Below are 22340 nucleotides of genomic sequence, written 5' to 3' on the forward strand. Positions count from 1 at the left end.
AATATACAATCAAGTACATTACAATATATAATATTTATGTACATAAATAAATGTAGAGTAAAACATCAGTGTGTGCCTCAACATGTATACGTGTGTATTTAAGTAAATTATGTTGTCTCAAAAACTACTTCTGCCAAAATGTACAGGGTGCACACAAAGTCTGTATACCCCTATCTTCAGGAGCACTTACAGGAATAACCATGACAATTTGGTTCCTGTGGACATCAGCCCAAGTCTTCCCGGTATTTCGAGGTGTGTTTCCGACATCCCGTCTGGTGCTGCCACTTGCTGCCGCTCAAGAAATCGCAACAATGTGGCGGTTGTTCCAAGACAAAGCGATGGGTGACACGAGTCAGGAAGCTTGTGATCTGATGCTGCACCAATTTCCAACAAATGCCGAGAAGGAAAAGGTTGTGTTCTCTGATGAGTGCATGATTTATTGCAGCTCCTGCAATTGAAACGTGTTTTTCTGGGGAAAAGAAAATCCACATTTCCTTGAAGAAATTGAGCATAGCCCACCATACGTGATGATCTGGGCCGGAATGACAGCACAGCATTTGTTTGACTCTTATTTTTTTGATGGTTCTGTTAACCAAATCAGTTATCTGGAAATGCTGAATGGCTGGCTCATCCCGCAACTGAGAAACCAGGGCGTCCTTGACAGTGTTTGGTTTCAACAAGACGGGACACATGCCTATTTTGCAATCACCGTGCGTGATCGCCTCAACGATGTTTTTGGGAATCGTTGGATTGGACGAGGATCAAACAACAATCCCGCTCCTTTTCAGTGGCCTCTGAGAAGCCCTGATCTCACAACTCCAGATAATGCACTCTGGGGGTTTATCAAAGAAGATGTGCAGAAGCACCGTTATTCATCGAACGATGAACTGAAACATGCGGTTCGCACAGCGTTCCAGAAAGTCACCCCGCAAATGTTGTAGAACATGAGCAGGAGAACCTGGCAGCGCATTCGGCTATGCAGAGATCATGGAGGGACCCATACAGATGTTTTGGACTCCTAAGAGGTAACCTTTAGCTTTCAAAATCCTCCCAAAGATAGGGGTATATGGACTTTGTGCGCACCCTGTAGTGAATCAATAGACCTGCTTACTATACATGATTCAAATGATCAGACTGCAAAAACTCGGGTTAAATTAAAACATTTCTATGGATGGGTCAAACTGTTTTTGAAGGATAAAGGGTAAGTACTGGACCAAAAACAATAGGGCAGAAGCCTGTAACAAAGCAAACGCCATGAAGAAGATAACCATTATCGTAGAATTTGGCATTAAGGATGATTATCTTGGAAACCACTTGTTCTAAAATGTTCTGTCTTTGATGGAATGTAGTCATCCTGAAACTCTACACAATGCAAAAACTGCATCATTTTCCAACAACAAAAAACACTATTTTAAGACATGAAAAATCAATTTTAATTTTCCACAGACACCATAATAAAATCAACTTTTCTCAACATTTTGGACATTGTACAGTCAAGAGTCGAAACTTAACCCAATAGTGAATTTTGACAACATCAACATACTACAATTTGCATGGAAGTAAAAAAAAAAATCACCTTACCTAGAAATGAATGAAATATAAAATAAGTTATGTGAACATGGTTCTGTGAGTATAGAGTGTGTACTCAGTATTCACATTACACTAACAACACCCTCATGGCCGCATTACCTGCAGATTATACTAATTCAATATCTCACTGACACTATCATTTATCAGCAAAGTGCCATAATTAGCTGCCATCCATCATGGTCCATTGCAGCCAACAATCTTGGCTTGAGACTTCAACATACTGTAGATTTCTCCAAAAGTTACTTCTTTCAAAAATATTAAGTTTAAGAAACATGAACTAGAGTTAGCCATAGTCCCTCCGTAACCAACAACTAACAAAAGCACATCAGTGAATGCCATTTTGAAATCACTTCAGTTGGAATCTCCTGCCTGTGAGCTCAGTTTTTAACTACAAGTGCTATTTAAAAAAACATGTACTCCATTTATTCTAGTGACACATGTAATTATATCCTATTATCACTGTCAGTTTTACATACGACTCACTGTTGTAAAAGTATTTGATAAAAAAAAATGTAATATCTGTCTCTTTGAAGAAATGAATAAAAAATGCACCAACTTTAAAAACAGTTAACTAAGTCCCTGAATGCACCTGAATGTTACACCATGTTCAAACTTCTTTCTTTTTGTTACTATAGTGGCTATAAAAATAACACTTTTTGGACTATTTCAACATTAGCAATACTCATTTCAGTTATCTCATGCTGTTTCAAACATGTGTCTTAAATGTCTGCTGACTTGACACACACTGCCAAAAACAAATGTAATGAAGAAAACATTTTAAGGACACAATTTGTGCTTAGTCCAGTATGAGACTTCCTGACGGTCTGCTCCTGCCTATAGCCCTCCACTGGCGTCCCACTCTTTTTTTAAAGATTGCTCGAATAAAGACAAACAGATTAATAAAGGCATGTAATGTGTTTGAGCAATCAAAATAAATCTTATGTTGCAGTTACAAAGGCACGTTGTGCATTGTTTTTTATCACATCACTTTGTACACACAGAGCATCCAATTTTTGTTAAGGGTTGTCATATTCATGTCAAGGCTGCTCCTTTAGGCAACTGTGACCAAATACTGTAATAAGAACTTCATGTTTTACAGATGCATTGTGAGCAAAAAAGAATAAGTATTAACAACATATGTATACACATAAATAAAACACACAAAATACTTAATGTTTGTTATAGTGCAATATACACAGTATAATTACTTTTAATGAGTATCTGCAGTAAATCTTTTTTGGCTAACTTGATAGCCCTACTTCGAAGTAAATACAGTACACTTGGGTTGAACACACGACAAACTAATTGTGTCACTTTAATGTAAATTTTCAAAGAATTCACCTATGGGCATTCCGGAAACTTTACTAATTGATTTCCAGGTGAAGGATCGTTGTACTGACCATCCTTTGTAAACCTTTGGCAAAACTGGAGGATTTCCTGTATCTCTTCTGTATATGTCTGGAAAATGTTGAGTGTTGAAATTTAAAAAGATGTATAAGTTTACATCAGCATCGAGAGGAGTCAGATGAGGTGGCTCGGGCATCTGATCAGGACGCCTCCTGGACACCTCCCTGGTGAGGTGTTCCGGGCACGTCTAACCGGGAGGAGGCTCCGGGGAAGACCCAGGACAAGCTAGAGGGACTATGTCTGTCGGCTGGCCTGGGAACGCCTCGGGATTCTCCCGGAAGAGCTAGAAAAAGTGGCCGGGGAGAGGGAAGTCTGGGCATCTCTGCTCAAGCTGCTGCCCCCGCGACCCGACCTCGGATAAGCGGAAGAGGATGGATGGATGGATGGATGGATGGATGGATGTATAAGCTTACACAAATTTTAGATGGAACATTAGTTATATTGGCTAAATATAATGTTCATTAAAATGATTAAATGTTGCATAGGGCTGGGTGGTATGACCGAAATTCTATATCACGGTATTCTTCAAAATAATACCAGATACACGGTATTCAACGGTATTTTTTTCCCATGCATGAGTGGATGTTAACCACATTTTCCACTTCAATTACTGCAGTAGACTGGCTAAGAATAACCTATTCCACTGTCGTGAGCATTGTACATTGTACAAGAAAACATTTTAATGTGCACACAAGTATTAATCCAGGTTTGCATTGCCCCATAAAGTGATAGTTTTCAAGGGGGTGGCACTAATGAAGAGAAGGAATAACATTGCATGACAGTGGCAGTCAAAATATAGAACCTTTTTATTGAACAAATTTTGCAAACAACATATTTTTAACCATCCAAAGATGCATTTAGACTTAGTAAAATATCCAGAGGTGCTTGTCAAAAGTTGTATTGCACTGAACACGTCTTAGAAAAGGAACAGTCAATATTTTTTGTAAACCAACTACACTTTCTGTTAATGTTAACAATCTCTGTCCACTGACACATTAAAGTGACTTTTTAAACAACTTTACCATCATTAAACTGCATAATATTTAAACTAATAAATAATAACAATAAAATAAATAATAATGCAGCTTTCAGTAATAATACTATTACTTCAAGGCTTCAAGCCCAGGTACATTAGACAGTATTCACCAAATAAAAATAAAATAAAACAAGTGCAACTTGGTGATGACATCTTTACCAACTGATCTGTCATATTGCAAATTGCATTAATATGTACCTTGCTTCAAACTAAACTATATACATAAATAATAAAACTGCAACTTGCATTTATAATGCTATTTGTGATAAAGCGGGTCCGCGGCCAGGTTTTAAATCCAGTTAGCCGTGTCCGTCTCCGTGGGTGCGATTGCACGACCGAGGGGAGTTGGGCGAGTCGCACCTGCACGTGCGGGTGCGATCGTTCTCAATTGCTTCATCGACTTCCTAAGGTGTGTGATTAAGGCGCTGCGTCCACGGAGACATATATTTATGGGCCGGCAGGATAGGGGGAAGGAAAAAAGAAAAGATAGAACAGAAGGAGGTTAAAGAAGGGAAAAGGCTGTCATGGGAGACGAACCAGACACCAGGAAGGAGAAGGCAGCACGAGTTGGGCTCTGCGAGGGATAGCAGGCTGAGACGCTCTAGCGAGATGTAAGGCAATAATAATAATTCATTTTATTTATAAGGCAATTTAGTGGTAAATCTCAAAGTGCTACATAAAAATATTTAACAAAGACAAAACAAGATAAACCAGAGAAAAAACAACAATAAATAGTGGCATTCTTGTTAATATGCTTTCCTAAATAAAACAAAAGTCTTTAGCTGTTTTTCAAAACAGCCCACAATCTGCTGTGTTCTCAAGTTCTCTGGTATGGGATTCCACAGCCATGGAGAAGCCACTGCAAAAGGCCTCCCAATGGATCAGAGGAGCGCGAAGGAAGACAGGAGGTGTGGTGACCTCGGACAGTCTGACTGCGAAGTGGCAGCAGCCAAGCCAGGGGTTGACAGAAAGGAGTTCATGCTGCAGAGGCTCCGCCAGCAGCACCAGTAATGGGTGAGCCGGGGAGACAGAAGGTGGTGGGCTGCGATCGGGTGAGGAGAGAGACTGCATTTTAACATATTTATTCATTATGGATTTTATCCCCACGTTTCACTGGTTTTATGGATTTGCTATTTATTTGGGTACTGTATTTTTTTAACACTGCAAAATGGACACTTGGTTTTACTTTTGACTGTTTTTAATAAAAGCACTTGAGCACTTTCCACCATCCCCTGGCTTCAATGAGATTTGTCAGCTCATCTCGGTCATAACTATCGACAGTGTTGGTTCAACAGATTCCCATGTGGGAAGAGGGAGTCTGTAGGGGACCGGCATCATCACACTATTACACAGTACCCAGGTACATTACACAGTATTCAAGTATTAGAAAAAAAAAGTGCTACTTAGCGACCAGTATTATCCAGTACTATAGAAACAGCAGTCACACATTTTAAAATAATAATGGTCCACATCCGACCTTTTAAAACCAAAGTACTGTATGTCCAGACAACAGATATGACTCCCTTTTTCGGCAAAAGTTCTTCTGTGTCATCATGTTCAACTTTATCATCTGCTACAGCTTCAGTTTCAGAATGTTCTCTGTCCATTTTCACCGTGCAATACCTCCACTAATGCGTGTACTCCACTGCATGCATGTTTAGCGGTGTAGCAATGAAAAAGGTCCCTCCTTAAACATTTTCCTGCTGGGCCACGTTCCAAACATTGTTTAGGCTATTTAAACTGGTGTTGCAGTATAAGAAAAATCCATATCATAACAAAAATAAAAAATGGTTTTCAGTATGAACCGGTATACCTCCCAGCACTAGCCTGAAATAATCTAAGTAAAGACTTAGAAGAATTTAAAATGACACTATATCTCTTTGGTGTTACTTCTTCACCCAGTTATGCTTTTTATGCTCTGCATAGAAAAGCCGAAGATGTAAAAAAAAAATTGCCTGTGGAAGCCGTTAACTCTGTGCTGAATAATTTGTATATAGAAACACCCTGACCAAGTGGGTGAGTAACAGCAGAGCAGTCTTATTGTCTGTATCTAAAGAGGACAGAGCTCTTGAACAAAAGGATTTAGACTTAACCCATAGCATCCAGTTGGTGGTATTCTATTTGTTGTCAGTTCAGTTTATGACCCCCTTGGATTTCTAGCACTAGTTATACTGCCAGCAAAGCTGGTCTTAAAAGACTTGTATTAAGAGAAATGTGGCTGGGATGATAAAGTAGAACTTAAGCATGAACTGAAATGGAAAAAAATGGATAGAAGACTTACAGTTACTAGCAAACTACAATGTGAACAGATGCATCAAATATGCATGGTTTGGACCTAAAAAGTCAACACAAATGCACCATTTTGCAAATGCCAGCGAAGATGGTTATGGCACTATCACTACCTTCTGTTAAATGAAAGAGGTGAAAAACACTGTTCACTCCTAATGGGGAAATTAAAAGTGGCACCATTGAAGCATGTCACAATTCCAAGACTCAAGCTAACAGCAGCCATTGTAGCAGTCTATGGTAAACTGAAATATAATTACAAGCATTTCATACGTTTCAAAGGCTTTTATTGACAATTACATTAAGTTTATGGAAAGAGTCAATATTTGCAGTGTTGGCCCTTCTTTTTCAAGACCTCTGCAATTCACCCTGGCATGCTGTCAATCAACTTCTGGGCCAAATCCTAACTGATGCCAGCCCATTCTTGCATAATCAATGCTTGGAATTTGTCTGAATTTCTGGGTTTTTGTTTGTCCACCCACCTCTTGAGGATTGACCACAAGTTCTCAATTGGATTAAGATCTGGAGAGTTTCCTGGCCATGGACCCAAAATTTTGATGTTTCATTCCCGGAGCCACTTAGTTATCACTTTTGCCTTATGTCACGGTGCTCTATCATGCTGGAAAAGGCACTGTTCATCACCAAACTGTTCTTGGATGGCTAGGAGAAGTTGCTCTCGAAGGACGATTTGGTCTCATTCTTTATTCATAGCTGTGTTCTTAGGCAAAATTGTGAGTGAGCCCACTCTCTTGGCTGAGAAGCAACCCCTCATATGAATGGTCTCAGGATGCTTTACTGTTGGCATGACACAGCACTGATGGTAGTGCTCACCTTTTTTTCTCTGGACAATCTTTTTTCCAGATGCCCCAAACAATCAGAAAGGGGATTCATCAGTGAAAATTGACTTTCCTCCCAGTCCTCAGCAGTCCAATCCCTGTACCTTTTGGAATATTAGTCTGTCCCTGATGTTTTTCTTGGAGAGAAGTGGCTTCTTTGCTGCCCTTCTTCACACCAGGCCATACTCCAAAAGTCTTCAACTCACTGTGTGTGCAGATGTACTCACACCTGCCTGCTGCCATTTCTGAGCAAGCTCTACACTGGTGCTGCCCCAATCCCGCGGCTGAATCAACTTTAAGAGACGGTCCTGGGACTTGCTGGACTTTCTTGGGCACCCTGAAGCCTTCTTCACAACAATTGAACCTCTCTGTTCTAACTCAATCGGCATGACAGAGTGATCTCTAGCCTTGTCCTCCTCAACACACTCACCTGTGGTAACGAGAGGATCACTGAAATGATGTCAGCAGGTCCTTTTGTTGCAGGGCTGAAATGCAGTGGAAATGGGTTTTTTGGGATTAAGTTCATTTTCATGGCAAAGAGGGACTTTGCAATTAATTGCAATTTGTGCTGGGCGGTATGACCAAAATTCTATATCACAGTATTTTTCAAAATTATACCAGTTTCATGGTATTGGATGGTATTTTTTTCCCATGCATGACTGGATGTTAACCACATTTTCCACTGCAATTACTGGCTAAGAATAACCTATTCTATTGTCATGAGAATTGTACATTGTACAAAAAAAACATTTTAATGTGCACACACGTACTAATACAGGTTTGCATGGCACCATAAAGTGATAGTTTTCAAGGGGGTGGAACTAATAAAGAGAAGGAATCACATTGCATGACAGTTGCAATCAAAATATAGAGCCTTTTTATTGAACAAAGTTTGCAAACAACTTAAACTAAAATTTTGACAAAATATTTTCCACCATCCAAAGAGGCATTTAGACTGAGTAAAATATCCAGAGGTGCTTGTCAAAAGTTGTACTGCACTGAACACATCTTAGAAAAGGAATAAATAGTAAATATTTTTTGTAAACCAACTACACTTTGTTAATGTTAACAATCTCTGTCCACTGACATGTTAAAGTGACTTTTTAAACAACTTTACCATCATTAAACTGCATAAAATTTAAACTAATAAATAATAACAATAAAATAAATAATAGTGCAACTTTCAGTAATAATACTATTACTTCAAGGCTTCAAGCCCAGGTGCATTACACAGTATTCACCAAATAAAAATAAAATAAAACAAAACAAGTGCAACTTGGTGATGACATCTTTACCAACTGAACCATCATTAAGGCAAACTGCATTAATATGGACCTTGCTTCAAGCTAAGCTATATACATAAATAATAAAACTGCAACTTGCATTTACAATGCTATTTGCAGTATAGCCCTACAGAAGTGTATTAGGGTCAACTACATGTTGAGATTAAAGTCGACATTTCCACTTTATTCTTGTAGTTTATTTTGTCCTTAAAGTAGAATGACGTAAACTAAACTTCATCCTAAAATCAATGTTTAATTTACTAGATTTTCTCAAACTCCATCATAAGTTATGTAGCACATTAAATGTGCTGTGTTCCCCGACCCAGTTGTTAATCGCTACACTCTTCTTAAACTGACTTCCTCCGCACTAAGAGGAGGCGCAGGCAGCGATCACCACACAGAATACATTCACTTCATGATATTCCTGCTCTCTGAAAATGTAGAATGCTAAGATAATTTTTCATGATGAAATGCATTAAAGAAGGTATTAAACATGCACGGTAGTGAGGCGGTGGTGCTGCTCCCTCGCAGTAAGAGGTCCCCAGGTGTATGTTCAGTGTAGAGAACTTTATGGCAGGTGTGACAAGGTTCCAAAAAACGATATATGAATAGCTATCGCACAGGTTTAACTTAAATATTGTGTAAATGTTGGGTTTGTGATCTGGTGGTCGAAGACTCGAACACAGAATTGAATGGATGTTCTTCTGAGCGGGCTTTCTTTATTGCATGCGTGCTGTCTCTTTCTGACGTACCAAACCCCCAGTTCCTATCCTTCCTTTTTCTTTCGCCACATAACCAATCGCCATACGATAAACGTCCTTGTGAAATTAAACCTAGTTATAAACTTAGACCACGGAGTGTTCAGAACTTCGTTATACATGTTTAATTATGCCGTCCATTCAGGGTTGCGCCCATCCCAGCAAGCATTGTGTGCAAGGCAGGAGGAAATCCTGAACGTGGCGCCAGCACATCGCAGGCTGAATACGAGCAATACATACACTAGCAGGGTTAATATAGCAGAACAAAACCCGCCATCCTACATGACTCTGAAAGGAAACTGAAGCACGCTGAGTAAACCCACCAGAAAAACATGCAAATGCAAGGCAAGGAACAACCGGGACCCCATTGCTGCGAGGTAGCAGTGCAACCTCCACGCCACCGTGCCCCCACATGATTAATACATGCTTTAATGCATTTCATCATGAAAATTATATCAAGTATTTATCTTAGCATTCTAAATGTTCAGGGAGCAGGAATATCATAAAATTAATTTATTCTGTGTGCTGTCTGCGCCTCCTCTTAGTGCAAGAGGAAGTCAGTTTAAGAAGCACGTAGCAATTAACATGGCTCCGGGAACACAACACATAGCATTTAATGTGCTACATAACTTATGACGGGGTTTGAGAAAATCTAGTAAGTTAAATATTCATTTTAAGATGAAGTTTAGTTTACGATGTCCTACTTTACTAACAAATTACGAGAATAAAGTCAACATGTCAACTTTAATCTCAACAAATGGCGAGAATAAAGTAGAAATGTCAACTTTATTCTCGTCATAAGCATCAAGATTAAAGTGGAAATGTCAAGAAAAAATTCAACATGTTGTCACACTATTACACAGTACCCAGGTACATTACACAGTATTGAAAAAAAATACAACTTGGCTTGCAGTATTATCTAGTAGTATAGAAACAGTATTCACACATTTGAACATAATGGTCCACATCCGACCTTTTAAATCCAAAGAATCTCCAGACAATAGACATGACTCCTTTTTCCAGTAAAAGTTCTTCTGTGTCATCATGTTCAACTTTATCGTCTGCTACAGCTTCAGTTTCGGAATGTTCTCTGTCCATTTTCACAGTGCAATACCTCCACTAACGCATGTACTCCATTGTATGCTTGTTTAGCGGTGTAGCAGTGAAAAAGAGCCCCCGTGCAACACCTCCACTAACGCATGTACTCCATTGCATGTGTTTAGTGGTGTAGCAGTGAAAAAGGTCACCCTTAAACAGTTTCTCACTGCGCCACGTTCCGAACGTTGTTTAGGCAATTTTAACCGGTGTTACGGTATAAGAAAAATCCATATTATAACAAAAATAAAAAACGGTTTTCGGTATGAAGCGGTATACCTCCCAGCACTAATTGCAATTCATCTCATCACTCTTCATAACATTCTGAAGTATATGCAAATTGCCATCATAAAAACTGAGGCAGCAAACTTAATATTTGTGTCATTATCAAAACATTTGGCCACGACTGTAGATAATGGAAGATTCTTTTTAACCCCCTATTAAGTTACAGAAAATGGAATGTTCACAATCTTAACTCTGTGTGAAAGAATAGCCATTACATTGATGTTAGGCAGTTAGATAGATAATGCGGGCATATAGTTTTCTGACTGTCCGTTGCATAGAACAATGTATAGAAACGTTAAGAAATGTAACCTAGATATTTAAGCAGAATATCATAAGTTACCCTTTTCACTTTCTTTTTTGCCGGTATTATCCACTTTTCCTCTCTATTTTTGTGTGAACTGTTTGCTTTGATTTTCACTAAAATCTTTAAAAATGAAGACATTTGGACTGTGGAGTATTTTTTGTACGGTGACTCATACTACTTCTAGAATGTCTATCTGTAGCTGTATCTGAAGTATTTTGACCCACTTGGAAACCTTAGCCAAATGCAGCTACAATTATGTATGTGATTCCCTTCTTGATCGAGGGTGCCATCCTTTCCCAGTTTCTCCAAAATGTTGCATACACATGGGTCAGAGTTGCTGTAAATATATGCATCATCCCCCTGTCAAGTTTTCTTTTATAATTCATGATGTTTGCATGTGCACATTTCAAGTCTCTATTTGTGCATACACAAGCTTTAGAAATAATGACCCTAGAGAATACATGTGTGTATATTATGTAATGAACACTGATTGTTTTGTTTTACATTTACTTCATTCACTCTTGTACTGTTAAGTTTACGAATTCCTGGGAGTTATTTCAACTTTCATCACCAGAGTTCCTCATATATCGTGAATTATTATGTCTATCAGAGGTTAGTACTGCTGGCTTATAGCTGCAGTTTTATATTCAACTTATTTTTGCATGTTTTCCTCCTCCAGTCTCCTAAATTTCAAATATGTTAATTCAGCTCATTATTGTCTCTTAAGTGTGAGAATAAGCTGTGATGAACTTAACTTCTGTAGTTTTTAGTTCTTATTTTGCTCTGTGCAGGTAATGTAGGATGTGGCTCCCAGCAATCGTGTAATTGAAACTGTAGTAAAATAAATCAATGGATAGGATTCTTTAAAGGTACAGTTAAAGAATGAACTGCTGTTATTTCAATAATTAACACTAGAATTACCAGAGCCTACGAAAAAACTCGTATATCCGGCTGGAGTCACATGGCAACCTTCAGCAGTTCAGTGTACACAAAGTACTGTCAATGTTTAAAGAGGAAAAACTTTATGTGGAGAGTCTGTTCAATATTTCACAATCATTACATTTGCATGAACACTCACAAAAGGAGAGATCAGGCCAATATTACATTGGAGTGGCCAAAAAGAAGTAACAACATTTTCAGAATAACAAATACTTTTTGTTGGCTAGGACAAATGTTCATGCATCATCATATCTAATGGATTTCGTTTTAATGAAATGTAAATTACAGTATATATAAATGTGTTTTCAGCCAAAAATAGCCACTGAAGATAACAATGTGATACAGAACAAATGCAATATTTTCACGGAGTCTTGGGAATCCTGCAACAGGCTGTCTCTCTCTTGTTAGACCAAAAGAAAGTGACAGTCTGCTGTGAAATTTCTGGTCCCTGGCAGTCTTGGCGACAGTATAGGTGCAACATCATACACATAGCCAAGGTCAGTGCTCCACATTTTCATTCTGTATTCATACCTGTATTTCTATTAAGAAAAAAAAAAAGTTTCATCTAACATCTCATTTTTATATTTTTGCAGTTTAAGCAGCGCAGCTTTTTTTTATATGGGTATTATCAAGCTTGGGTCACAAGACTTGCACAAGAAACAGAAAGGAGAGTTTCCAAGGAAAATACATGTACTTTATTACTGTAGGAGCTGTTAGGAGTCATGACACGGACAGTGGTCTTGCTTTAGCGCTCATCCGCAGATTAGAAGAACACTAGTGGCTCAGAATCGCCGCTGTGGCAGACCAGGAGATTGTGAGGAAGAGCAGGTCAAACCCTGGCACTAATATTCTAAACATCATCTGACAAGCATGTTACACAATAAGTCTGATCCTGCTGAGGACAACCAATTACTTTGCCCTTGGTTTACTGTTTACCAGACACAGCAGAGCAACTACAGAGCTGTCTTTGTACCACTGTTGTTGGAGATGGCGAATCGCAGGCGAACTTGTTCACAATACTCTACATATTTTCCCCATATTCATTATAATGATATTTGTTATAACAGTATTTTTATGGTTCGATGAATTTCATTATAACGGGATTCCACCTGTATATAGGCATATGGATCCTCAAAAGAAATCATCCATGATTGGTCAACAAAGTTGAGAGGATCAATCCAGACCCTTGACACATTACAGTACAAAAGCACACATCTGAAGTGACAGCATAAACTATGAAGATTGTCTTGCATGAATATCCTATCTTTTGCTCCATTTAGATCAGCCCAAGGTCACCCGAGGTGGTCTGGAGTCTTCAGGCTAGGATTCTTAAGGTGGAGAAAAAAAAAATATATAGGACATAGAAACAAACTAACACCAATATACAACAAATCAAGTCCTTGTTGATTGAATATAACAACAAGTTATACGATGTATGTGTTATCTTTATCAATAAGGAAAGGATATAAAAGTGTGTCCCACATTGCTACTAACATGATAATGAGTACAAAAAAACAAGAAAATGGTCATTTTCTGGGTGATAAAAGAGGTCCTTATTCATTGTATGTAAAAACAAAGTATCGCTGACTCTAAAGAAAAACATGAAAATGCAGTGTGGCGGACGGCTGGGACCCGTGCCCGGCCGGGATGCCCTTTGTCACTGGATCCGGGGGAGCAGCCATGGGAGCCACGCTATGTCCTTCAGAACCTTTGTTGGCAGCCCCCCTGGGTTGTGTTGGGGCCACTTTCATGGAACACCGGAGCTCACCCTGGTTGGGCTCTGTGGCCTTCACCAGGGGAGCTGCATAGAGCTGCACGGCTTAACGAGCCCGTCTGGGCGGGAGCGCAGCCACACCCGGAAGTGCAGCCGGAAGTAGGTCAACAAGCACCTGCAGCACTTCCGGGTGGGCTATAAGAAGAGTCTGTAACCACTACTCAGGGCGACAGAGCCAGGAGGAGAAGGATGAAGCTGCCTGGGAAGAGTAGTGGAGGAAGACAAAGAGTGTGATTTGGGGTGATTTTTCTTTGTGTGTTTTGGGGACTGTGTAGGGCCTGTGGGACACGGGGAAGACATGCCCCACAGCTGAAGAAAAAATAAATCTTTTTTGTTTGTTTTACCCGTGCCTCTGGTGTCAGTCTGTGTCGAGTCCGCGCCAACCAAGCTCCAATATCACAGCAGATAATAGTCATCTATTGTCTTGCTGGCAGTTATAATAAAATAAGAAACAGTTCATACAAAGCAACACTGCTGTGTAATGTAAAGTACCCTTCTTGATTTTTATACAAGACTATAAGGTTATTAAAAAGTGAGTATAATTTTATGAACATCAAAATGGAAAAAGGGCTTTACATTGCCTCTATTGGCAATCAATGTTATTAAAACAGACTGGTATCTAATTCTACAGAGTAACACAGAATGCAATAAGTGAGGCTCTTACAGATCATATATTAGGATTGGATTATGTGAAAACACACATTTCAAAGAGAAAATGGACATGATTCAAGATTTAATGAATCTGAAAGTGACCTGGAAGAGGTCAGCAGATTTATCAGCATGAGTTTATCACAAAAGCAGGACACTTCTGTGTCACAAATGTATTGAAAACAGGCCACATGAAAAAGAGTACATACAGCCAAGGACAGTCCTGTGGCCAGAAATAGGCAACTGATGAAATGTAACACTGGAGGCCAGCATTTAATTGTTACAGGGAGAATCAAGAAGATGTGGATCCAAGTGATTAAAAAAACCCAAACACTGGAGGATTGAGGTTTTACGTTCCAGCTGAATCACGCTGATGTGAGGAGCTCGAGTCCACAGATTCATTCTATTGTGTGCTGTGAATGTGGGCAAGGAGTGTCAGTGTTAACTGTCAGGTTCTTATGATATGAAGAATGAAATGTTTGAATGTCAGGAAATATCTGAACATCTTCGCTTCAACTTGATAATTTTCTCTAGCACAAGGCCAGAAACGTATAAGAAGCATTCTATGAGCACGACTGCAGAATCATCTTAACTCCGGGTCTCCCCACTCAACAGATGTCAACCCAATTGAACATCTGAAGATGGAAAGACAGCTAAATATCTGACACCACATATGGAGTTGATGACCACCTATTAAGTGGATATTAGACAGCGTCCATATTAGCGATGCTCAATGAATCGGATGATTTTCCATACAAAAAGACTCGGTCAGTGAATGGAAAATTCAGAAATAGCAATCTTTTCAGCCCCTGCTTTTCAAGGCATTACAGTGATTTAGATGTAGTGCTCCTTTAGTCAAGGTATTATGGGATTATGGTAATTATGCTTTTTTTTTTTTTTTGCAGTGAACTTCCTGTACTTGTAAACAAAGTGAGTCAAAGCTTCTTTTACAAGAGAGCAAAAGACGACTAGAACATTACTTTAAGGAAAGTAGAGTAATAAACTGAGAAAATGGAATCAGAAAAGTTGTCCTGTGCAATTAGACAAACGGCAAGAAAAGCTACTTTAATGAATTCCTGCAGCAGCTTAGAGTTTCAATTGGAAAAGGTAAAGACTAATTTGAAATTGATACTAAGTTAACAATAGTCTTGTTGGCTTAACAGAAAGATTTGTCTTTTACTTATAAACCTGTTAAGCATGTCAGTCTTGTGCCTTTTTGATAAACAACTTATCTGACACATTTGCAGCTTTTTAAAAAATATTTGTACTGTGTTATTTGTTGCTGTGTCATAAGGTGTAACTTTTTGTAAAAAACAAATACTGCATTATTAAAATGGTAATCCATATTTATAATTACACCTCAAGAATTATGATTGACTAGCTGATACATTGAAGAAAAAAAACACCTGTATAAATATAGTAAATGTACATTTTATCTGTAAAAAAATTGTAGTGCAATTAATGTTTAAAAATGATTAAAACCTTGTCACAAACTCCACACAGAGCCACAGCAAGGTTTGGGGCAGCCACCTGTATAATTGGTATCCTGGCTGCAAAGTTAAAAAATGAATACAGCACTGAAGTGCACAAAACCGAGTCCAAAACAGAACTGAGTGATTAGGGGAAAGGTGGAGGCTTTTAAAGGGGAAGACAGGAAGTGAGGCCAAAGGGGTCGGGCTCACAAGAGTCTTCAGCCATAGGCTCGAGCCCAGACGTGACATCACAGGGGCCGGAGCCGGCAAGGTGAATGGTCTGCAGAAAAGGGAGAAAAAGAGTCAGTGCACTCTGCCACATCCTGGTCTAATTCGGAATTGTCCTTACTCGAGCTCTTTAGCTGCCTCCCATGCGCACGGGTGTGACAACCTATAAGTGCAGGTATCTTTACATTTAAGTAATATTTAACTGCCAATACAAATTTATTGATTGTGTGAGTGTATATATAGTTTTTTGTTTTTCTTACAGAAATGGTGAAAACTACCTTTTTTTTAATAAGTCTTGTTTTAGATAGGTATGTTACATAAAATAATTAAACAATATGACAGCTTGTAATTATAAGAAGCAACTTATTTTCTTTTATGTTATATGTATTATGGATAAACATTTTTGTACATATTTTATATGTATTTTTTAAAGAAATTTTGTTTATTTTATTATTTTTATGGTCACTGAACAATAAGTCTACAGAATTTCATTTTGTTAATAAAACATGAACAGTTACACTTTTAATTCAGGTCATAAGGCTCAGTGTAAAACATTTTTTAAAGGGATAAACGAAAAAAAAAATTCTGAATCAGAATCGGCCAATCAAGTAACATGAAATCGTTGATCGGTATCAGCTTTAAAAAACCTGATCGGAGCATCCTTAATTCCTATGACATTAGCTTCTGGATACAAATACTAGATAAACTTGTACTGATCTACATGAAAAACAGATCCCCCTGAGTATTAGCGAAATGCACCTTAGATCCATCTATTGACATGCCACTGCCTTCTTTACAAGAATGCCTTCAGTTTTATGATAAAAAGTGCCAAGTGCCTAAATAAGACCTATCAGAATGCAGAACATGAAACTCTTCCAGCCCTCTGTGTAGGAACCAGTTAACTCTATGGCAGATGTCTTGATACACCAATAAGGGTTAACAGTATTTTGTTCCAATAAATTGACTGACCAGCAGCTGCTCCTATGGCATTTTGCGAAGTGGCCATACAATACTCCACTGTAATGCTGATTTTTATTTATCTCTTCTTTATTGTTTCTAAACAACTTCCTTTCTATATCTACACCAATAGCATTCATACAAATTTCCTTGTAGTTCATATGAAAGCCAGGATAAGTTCCTGATCCATGGAGTACTGAAATAGAAAAGTACTGAAATAGAAATAATCAAAGAACAGATTGAATCTTTCACATTAATTAATAATTAATAAATGGCTAAGTGAGATGCCTCGTGCTCTCAAACCTCTACATGGATTAAACCCTGGACATTATGACTAAGTAGAATCTAATAGTAAGCGAGAGACACAGACAAGATTTGAGGTGCAAAAACAATAGCTATTGGCAAGTGACATCAAAACCAATTATCAAAAAAAGTGTCATGCACTTATATCAAACATTTTTAAACAGAAATAATATTAAACAAATAGGAAAACACAAAATGAAAAATAAGGACTATTCACAATATTTTTAACTGCACCTTAGAGGAGCTACGCTGATATTAAATGCAAACGAAAAGAAAAAAAAAAAAGTATCTTCCTCCCGAAGATTATTATTTTAATCCAGAAAGCAAGAACAAAATAAATAATCAAAAATGAACCCAACAAGCAGACAGCTCACCAGCTCTCTTCCCAACCATCACCTTCCCTTCTACGAATAACTGAGGTATAATCCAAAACACACCTTACACTTTCCACACTTTTCCAACGACCAAAAGACAACCCCTAGAGTTCACACAAGGGTTTTATACTGCCTTAGGGTTTTCTTATCCAGTTCTCATGGACTGGGTCAGGAATTCTTCAATCTGCGCACATTGCAATGTCAGCTACTATCATTTGATAGAACAACGGCTAATGAGATAGGATGAAAAAAATGAATTAAAGACTCTTGATCAAAAGAGTGAAGCTGAGGTTTCAGTTCTTCAATTCAAAACGTCAGCTCCATGTTGCTTTAGTTTCCTGTGCATGATATTCACAGATTTGTTTGGAAGTATTTACTTGATAATATTTTAGCAAAAAAAGTGTGTGTTTTATACGTTTTCAGGAAATGACCGGATAACTGACGTGTGCATTATGCACAAGTAAAGAGAGGACCCATTAACGGCAGATGTTTTTCACATTATATGCCATTGTACAAGATTGGTTAGTATTGGCTTTTATCATAAACTTTTTTCTTTCCATTCTGCATTAAAACATGAGATTAAAGTTATTTCTCGACCATCACTACCAACTATTTGGATTAAGTAACATACAAAAGAAATATATATTTGAGGAGTACTCCTTAAATTAAGTATTTTTAACCCTTTTAAACTATTAGAAGTCTATTACAGTAAGGAAATAAATGTAAACTTTTGTGTAATGTGAGATAAACATTTTTAATTATTTATAAGTATTTTACTGAGACGCTCAAGTGTTCAGAATAAGTGCTTTACAACATACTCTATAAAAATTAATGAAAATGTTTAAGCATTAACGGATAGTCTGTGCTACTATAATGTGTTACATTTTACTTATTAATAAAAACTATTAAAAATGACGTGCCATTTGTTCGACAGTGCTAAAAGTATAAATTCACATAAGAAGAGACAATCATTTATGGAAACAACTGGTAAGTGAGACATAAACAATTGACATCCATGCTCAGCATAGGACTGAATTGGGTTAGAAATATCTCAGGCTCTATTCCTTAAAAGGTGTCATTTAATATAAATGCCACATTTTAGATTACGGTTTTTCTTTGTCCCAATCACAGATCTGCCTTGCAGTTCATATGAAGAGCAAAGTACTAAAGAGTGCATATAAAGTCATTAGGATTTCTCACTGTGAACATCGACTAAGTTGTAAACACCATTTTTTGATTTTTGGCATTTAATGAAGCAATATTAAATTTGAAAGAACTACTCCAAGAGCTGCTTAATGTAATGCCATTCTACTTTTTGTTTTTCAGATAGAATTCATTTCATCCATGCATCCTGTAACCATCTTGTAAGCTTATTTCACAAGGGCAGGCCAACACAGCAATACCATATAATCAAACGTAACCAAATGCTGCACTTCTAATACAATGTACTGTATATGCTTGGTCCCATGGAGGGCAATTGCAAGTTTCCTGGAGGAAAATCTACCCTTAACACTTTCACAGTGGTAGCTCCCAGTGGGACAATTCATAGAAACAAGTAATTTTTTTTTGTTTTGATGTTTTTTATTTACAATCCAAATAGCGCTTTATTTATAACCAAAAACCAATACAGAGATATACATAATTAATAGTAAACAATAGTTAATGCTGCTTGACACAAGAAACAAACACACGGATATTTAAATTTTTCTACATAAGCACTTTAACATAATTTAATATGCCAATTATTTTTAGCTTTCTTACTTTTACTGCTTTTGATGGTTTTAACATAAAATTAAATTTCTGTATTAAGTAGGATAATATTTGGAGTAGATGTCATCCAATTAATATAAGTATAAACATCTGGTCCACATCTGGGTGTGAAACAAAATAATACATCAACATCATTAAAAGAGAGCTGAACATTTAAAGATATATTTGTGAAAAGATGTGCTACCCGAATAAGCAGAGCTGTGACACAATGATGACCTCTAATTTTTTTTAATAAGGATAACAAACAACAACAATCAGGGTGCAGATTTATAAAACTTGTGCATGCACTAAAAGAGGACAGAAATTAGTATACGCAGCTTTCCATGAAAAAGTCGTGATTTACAAAAGAAAACCTGACAGGAAAACTTGCGTATATTTACGACATCTCTGACCAACCTGTACACAACATTTCACAAAACATGGGAAATGATGACACCATTGATCAACTAGGGAAATACAGCCAAACCAGCTAAATGACGACTCATGCTTATAATAATGCATATCACTAAGCCATTATTATACTGTGCTTCAATGTGAAAAAATATTTAACCTTGTATACACAGAATATTTAAGTTGCTCTTTTAATTTTAATGCTTGAATCTACATAAAGAGCTGAGTCCCCAGGTTAGCCAGAAATGTCATTTTTTGTGGTCAAATTGTATTTGGGGTGAAGCAGTACATATGTACTGTGTTTGCTTTTTACTTTTTCAAGAAAAAAAATTCAATTTCTTTTTCACTGTATGCCAAGTAGCAAATCAAACAAGTTTTTCCTAACACACCAAAAGAAAATTCACATTAGACATAAATAAACAAAAGACCTGTGTGTGTGTGTGTGTGTGTGTGTGTGTGTCTGTGTGTATGGAGCAGTCCACTCTGCTCACGCTCAAACACAGCCACTAGATGGTGCAGCACGCAGCTCACTTCTCACTATGAAAGATTTATGTGTGTGTGTATGGAGTAGTCTGCTCTGCTCATGCTCAGCCACAGCCATGGGAGTTGGTGTGAATCCTATGGAAGATGTAGTGGCTTATATACAAGTTTGACTTGCACTTGGTGAGGATGGCACATGTGTGCACTTTTACATTTGTTTGGTGCTTGCACACACCTCACTTCTAATTCAAACAAGCAGACAAACTCAGCTGTGTGGTACATGCACGTTGTACATTCATACAACAAGCTATCATACCTTTGCCTGAGATGGGTTCCAGCCTGTCCCACTCAATTTGTGCCACTGCTGCACTCGACTACACGTCCGTCTTGGACAAGATTTGATCCCTCCCAGCTGCAGAGGAGTGTCCACAACCTCTTCTCTGGGTAATTCTTAAGAGTTAGCTGATGCCTCTACAAGTTCACCAATGTAATAAAACTGCTAGGGAGTCTTTGGGTAGCTTTTATCCTGAAGACCACAAGCAGGTATTAAATGTTACAAAGAGCAAAGACAAAACCTCATAAATGGCAAGTCTGAAATTCACAGAGCATGTGAATTCAACATCTCATAACAACTAAATACTTCAGCATCTCATAATATTTTATCCATACCCACAGCAATAATGTACTCTAATGCCTCTCTTCATGTTGAGCAGTGTTGTTTCATTAATTTTTTCAGGTGAAGATACTTTATTGTATCTGTTGTGTTTTCTTTTGTGTGCAGTTACAGAGGTAATAGTCTATATCACACACATGCACATGGAAGGCAGCTAAAATGGTCAAAATCCAGGAGGTGACAGAGTGCACTAATCCTTTCTCTCTATTTTCTTTAGACCAACTACAAGAAATTCAGACTGGGCCCAATGACAACACATCCAGTTCAGGTCTTGATGATGTCACTTCCAGTTCAGTCTCGATGATGTCATTTCTGGTTTCAGTCCCAATGATGTCACTTCCTCTAACTGGCTTTAAAAATGTCATTTTTTGTGTTTTCAAAACAGTTCAGTTGTGAACTCAGCTCTATAAATAGATCCTGTTGGCTTTTTTCTCTTTACTCTACCAAATCTTCAAGTATACGGGGTGGCTACCCCAAACCTCTTTGCATCATTTTAGAGTGGCGTAGTTGGCAGGATGAATGACTCCAAGATGACCCTATTCCACAGGACCCTTACTTTGTCTTAAATAATGACCTACTTTACCAGGTAGCAGAGCACAAGGGGGAGATACTGTCACTGTTAGTCACGCTCCCGGCGGCAGGACTGTGAACTAGCATACACCTACATCCTGGGAGCCCATTTAGGCATCGAAAAAACAATTGAGTATATTAAGGGAATTAATGAGGAGGTTTGTCGCTTTTGCATGTCCTGCCCGGAATGTCAATTGCGTGAAATTCCTAGGAGGGACCGTGCTCCTCTAGTTCCCATTCCCCTTATTGATGTCCCCTTTCAACATATTTGTGCAGACCTAGTGGGACCTCTAGAACCCTTGTCTAGAGGACACAAATATATATATTAGTCTTAGTTGATTATGCTACCCGATATCCAGAAGTTGTCACTCTGTGCACAACTGCTTCTAAAGCCATCACACAGGAATTAGTAGGGGTTTTTGCACCTGTCAGCATCCCCAAGGAAGTCCTGGAAGTGGCCAAGTTACTTCAGAAAAAGCATTTAAAGACCTCGGTACATCATCCTCAAACTGATGGTCTAGTGGAGCGGTTTAACCAGACTCTCAAACAGATGCTACACAAGGTGGTGAGAGAGAATGGGAGGAACAAGCCTCTACTAGGTTTTCACCGTTTGAATTGTGATATGGATGGCAACGCCGGGGCATATTAGATATTTTAAAGGAAGGTTGGGAGGAAGACTCCCTACCCTCCAGAAATATACTAGAATATATTGTGCAGTTACGGGATAGATTCAAAAAAATTTGGCCCATCCTAAAAAGTCACATGGAAAAGGCTCAAGCAGTACAGGTCCGCTATTATGACAGAGGCACAACTCTGTGAGAGTTCCGCCCGGGAGATTGTGTCATGGTACTTGTTCCTACTTCCCACTCCAAATTACTGGCC

This window comes from Erpetoichthys calabaricus, chromosome 8 (assembly GCF_900747795.2).
Source record: "Erpetoichthys calabaricus chromosome 8, fErpCal1.3, whole genome shotgun sequence".
In the NCBI taxonomy this organism is placed as follows: Eukaryota; Metazoa; Chordata; class Cladistia; order Polypteriformes; family Polypteridae; genus Erpetoichthys; species Erpetoichthys calabaricus.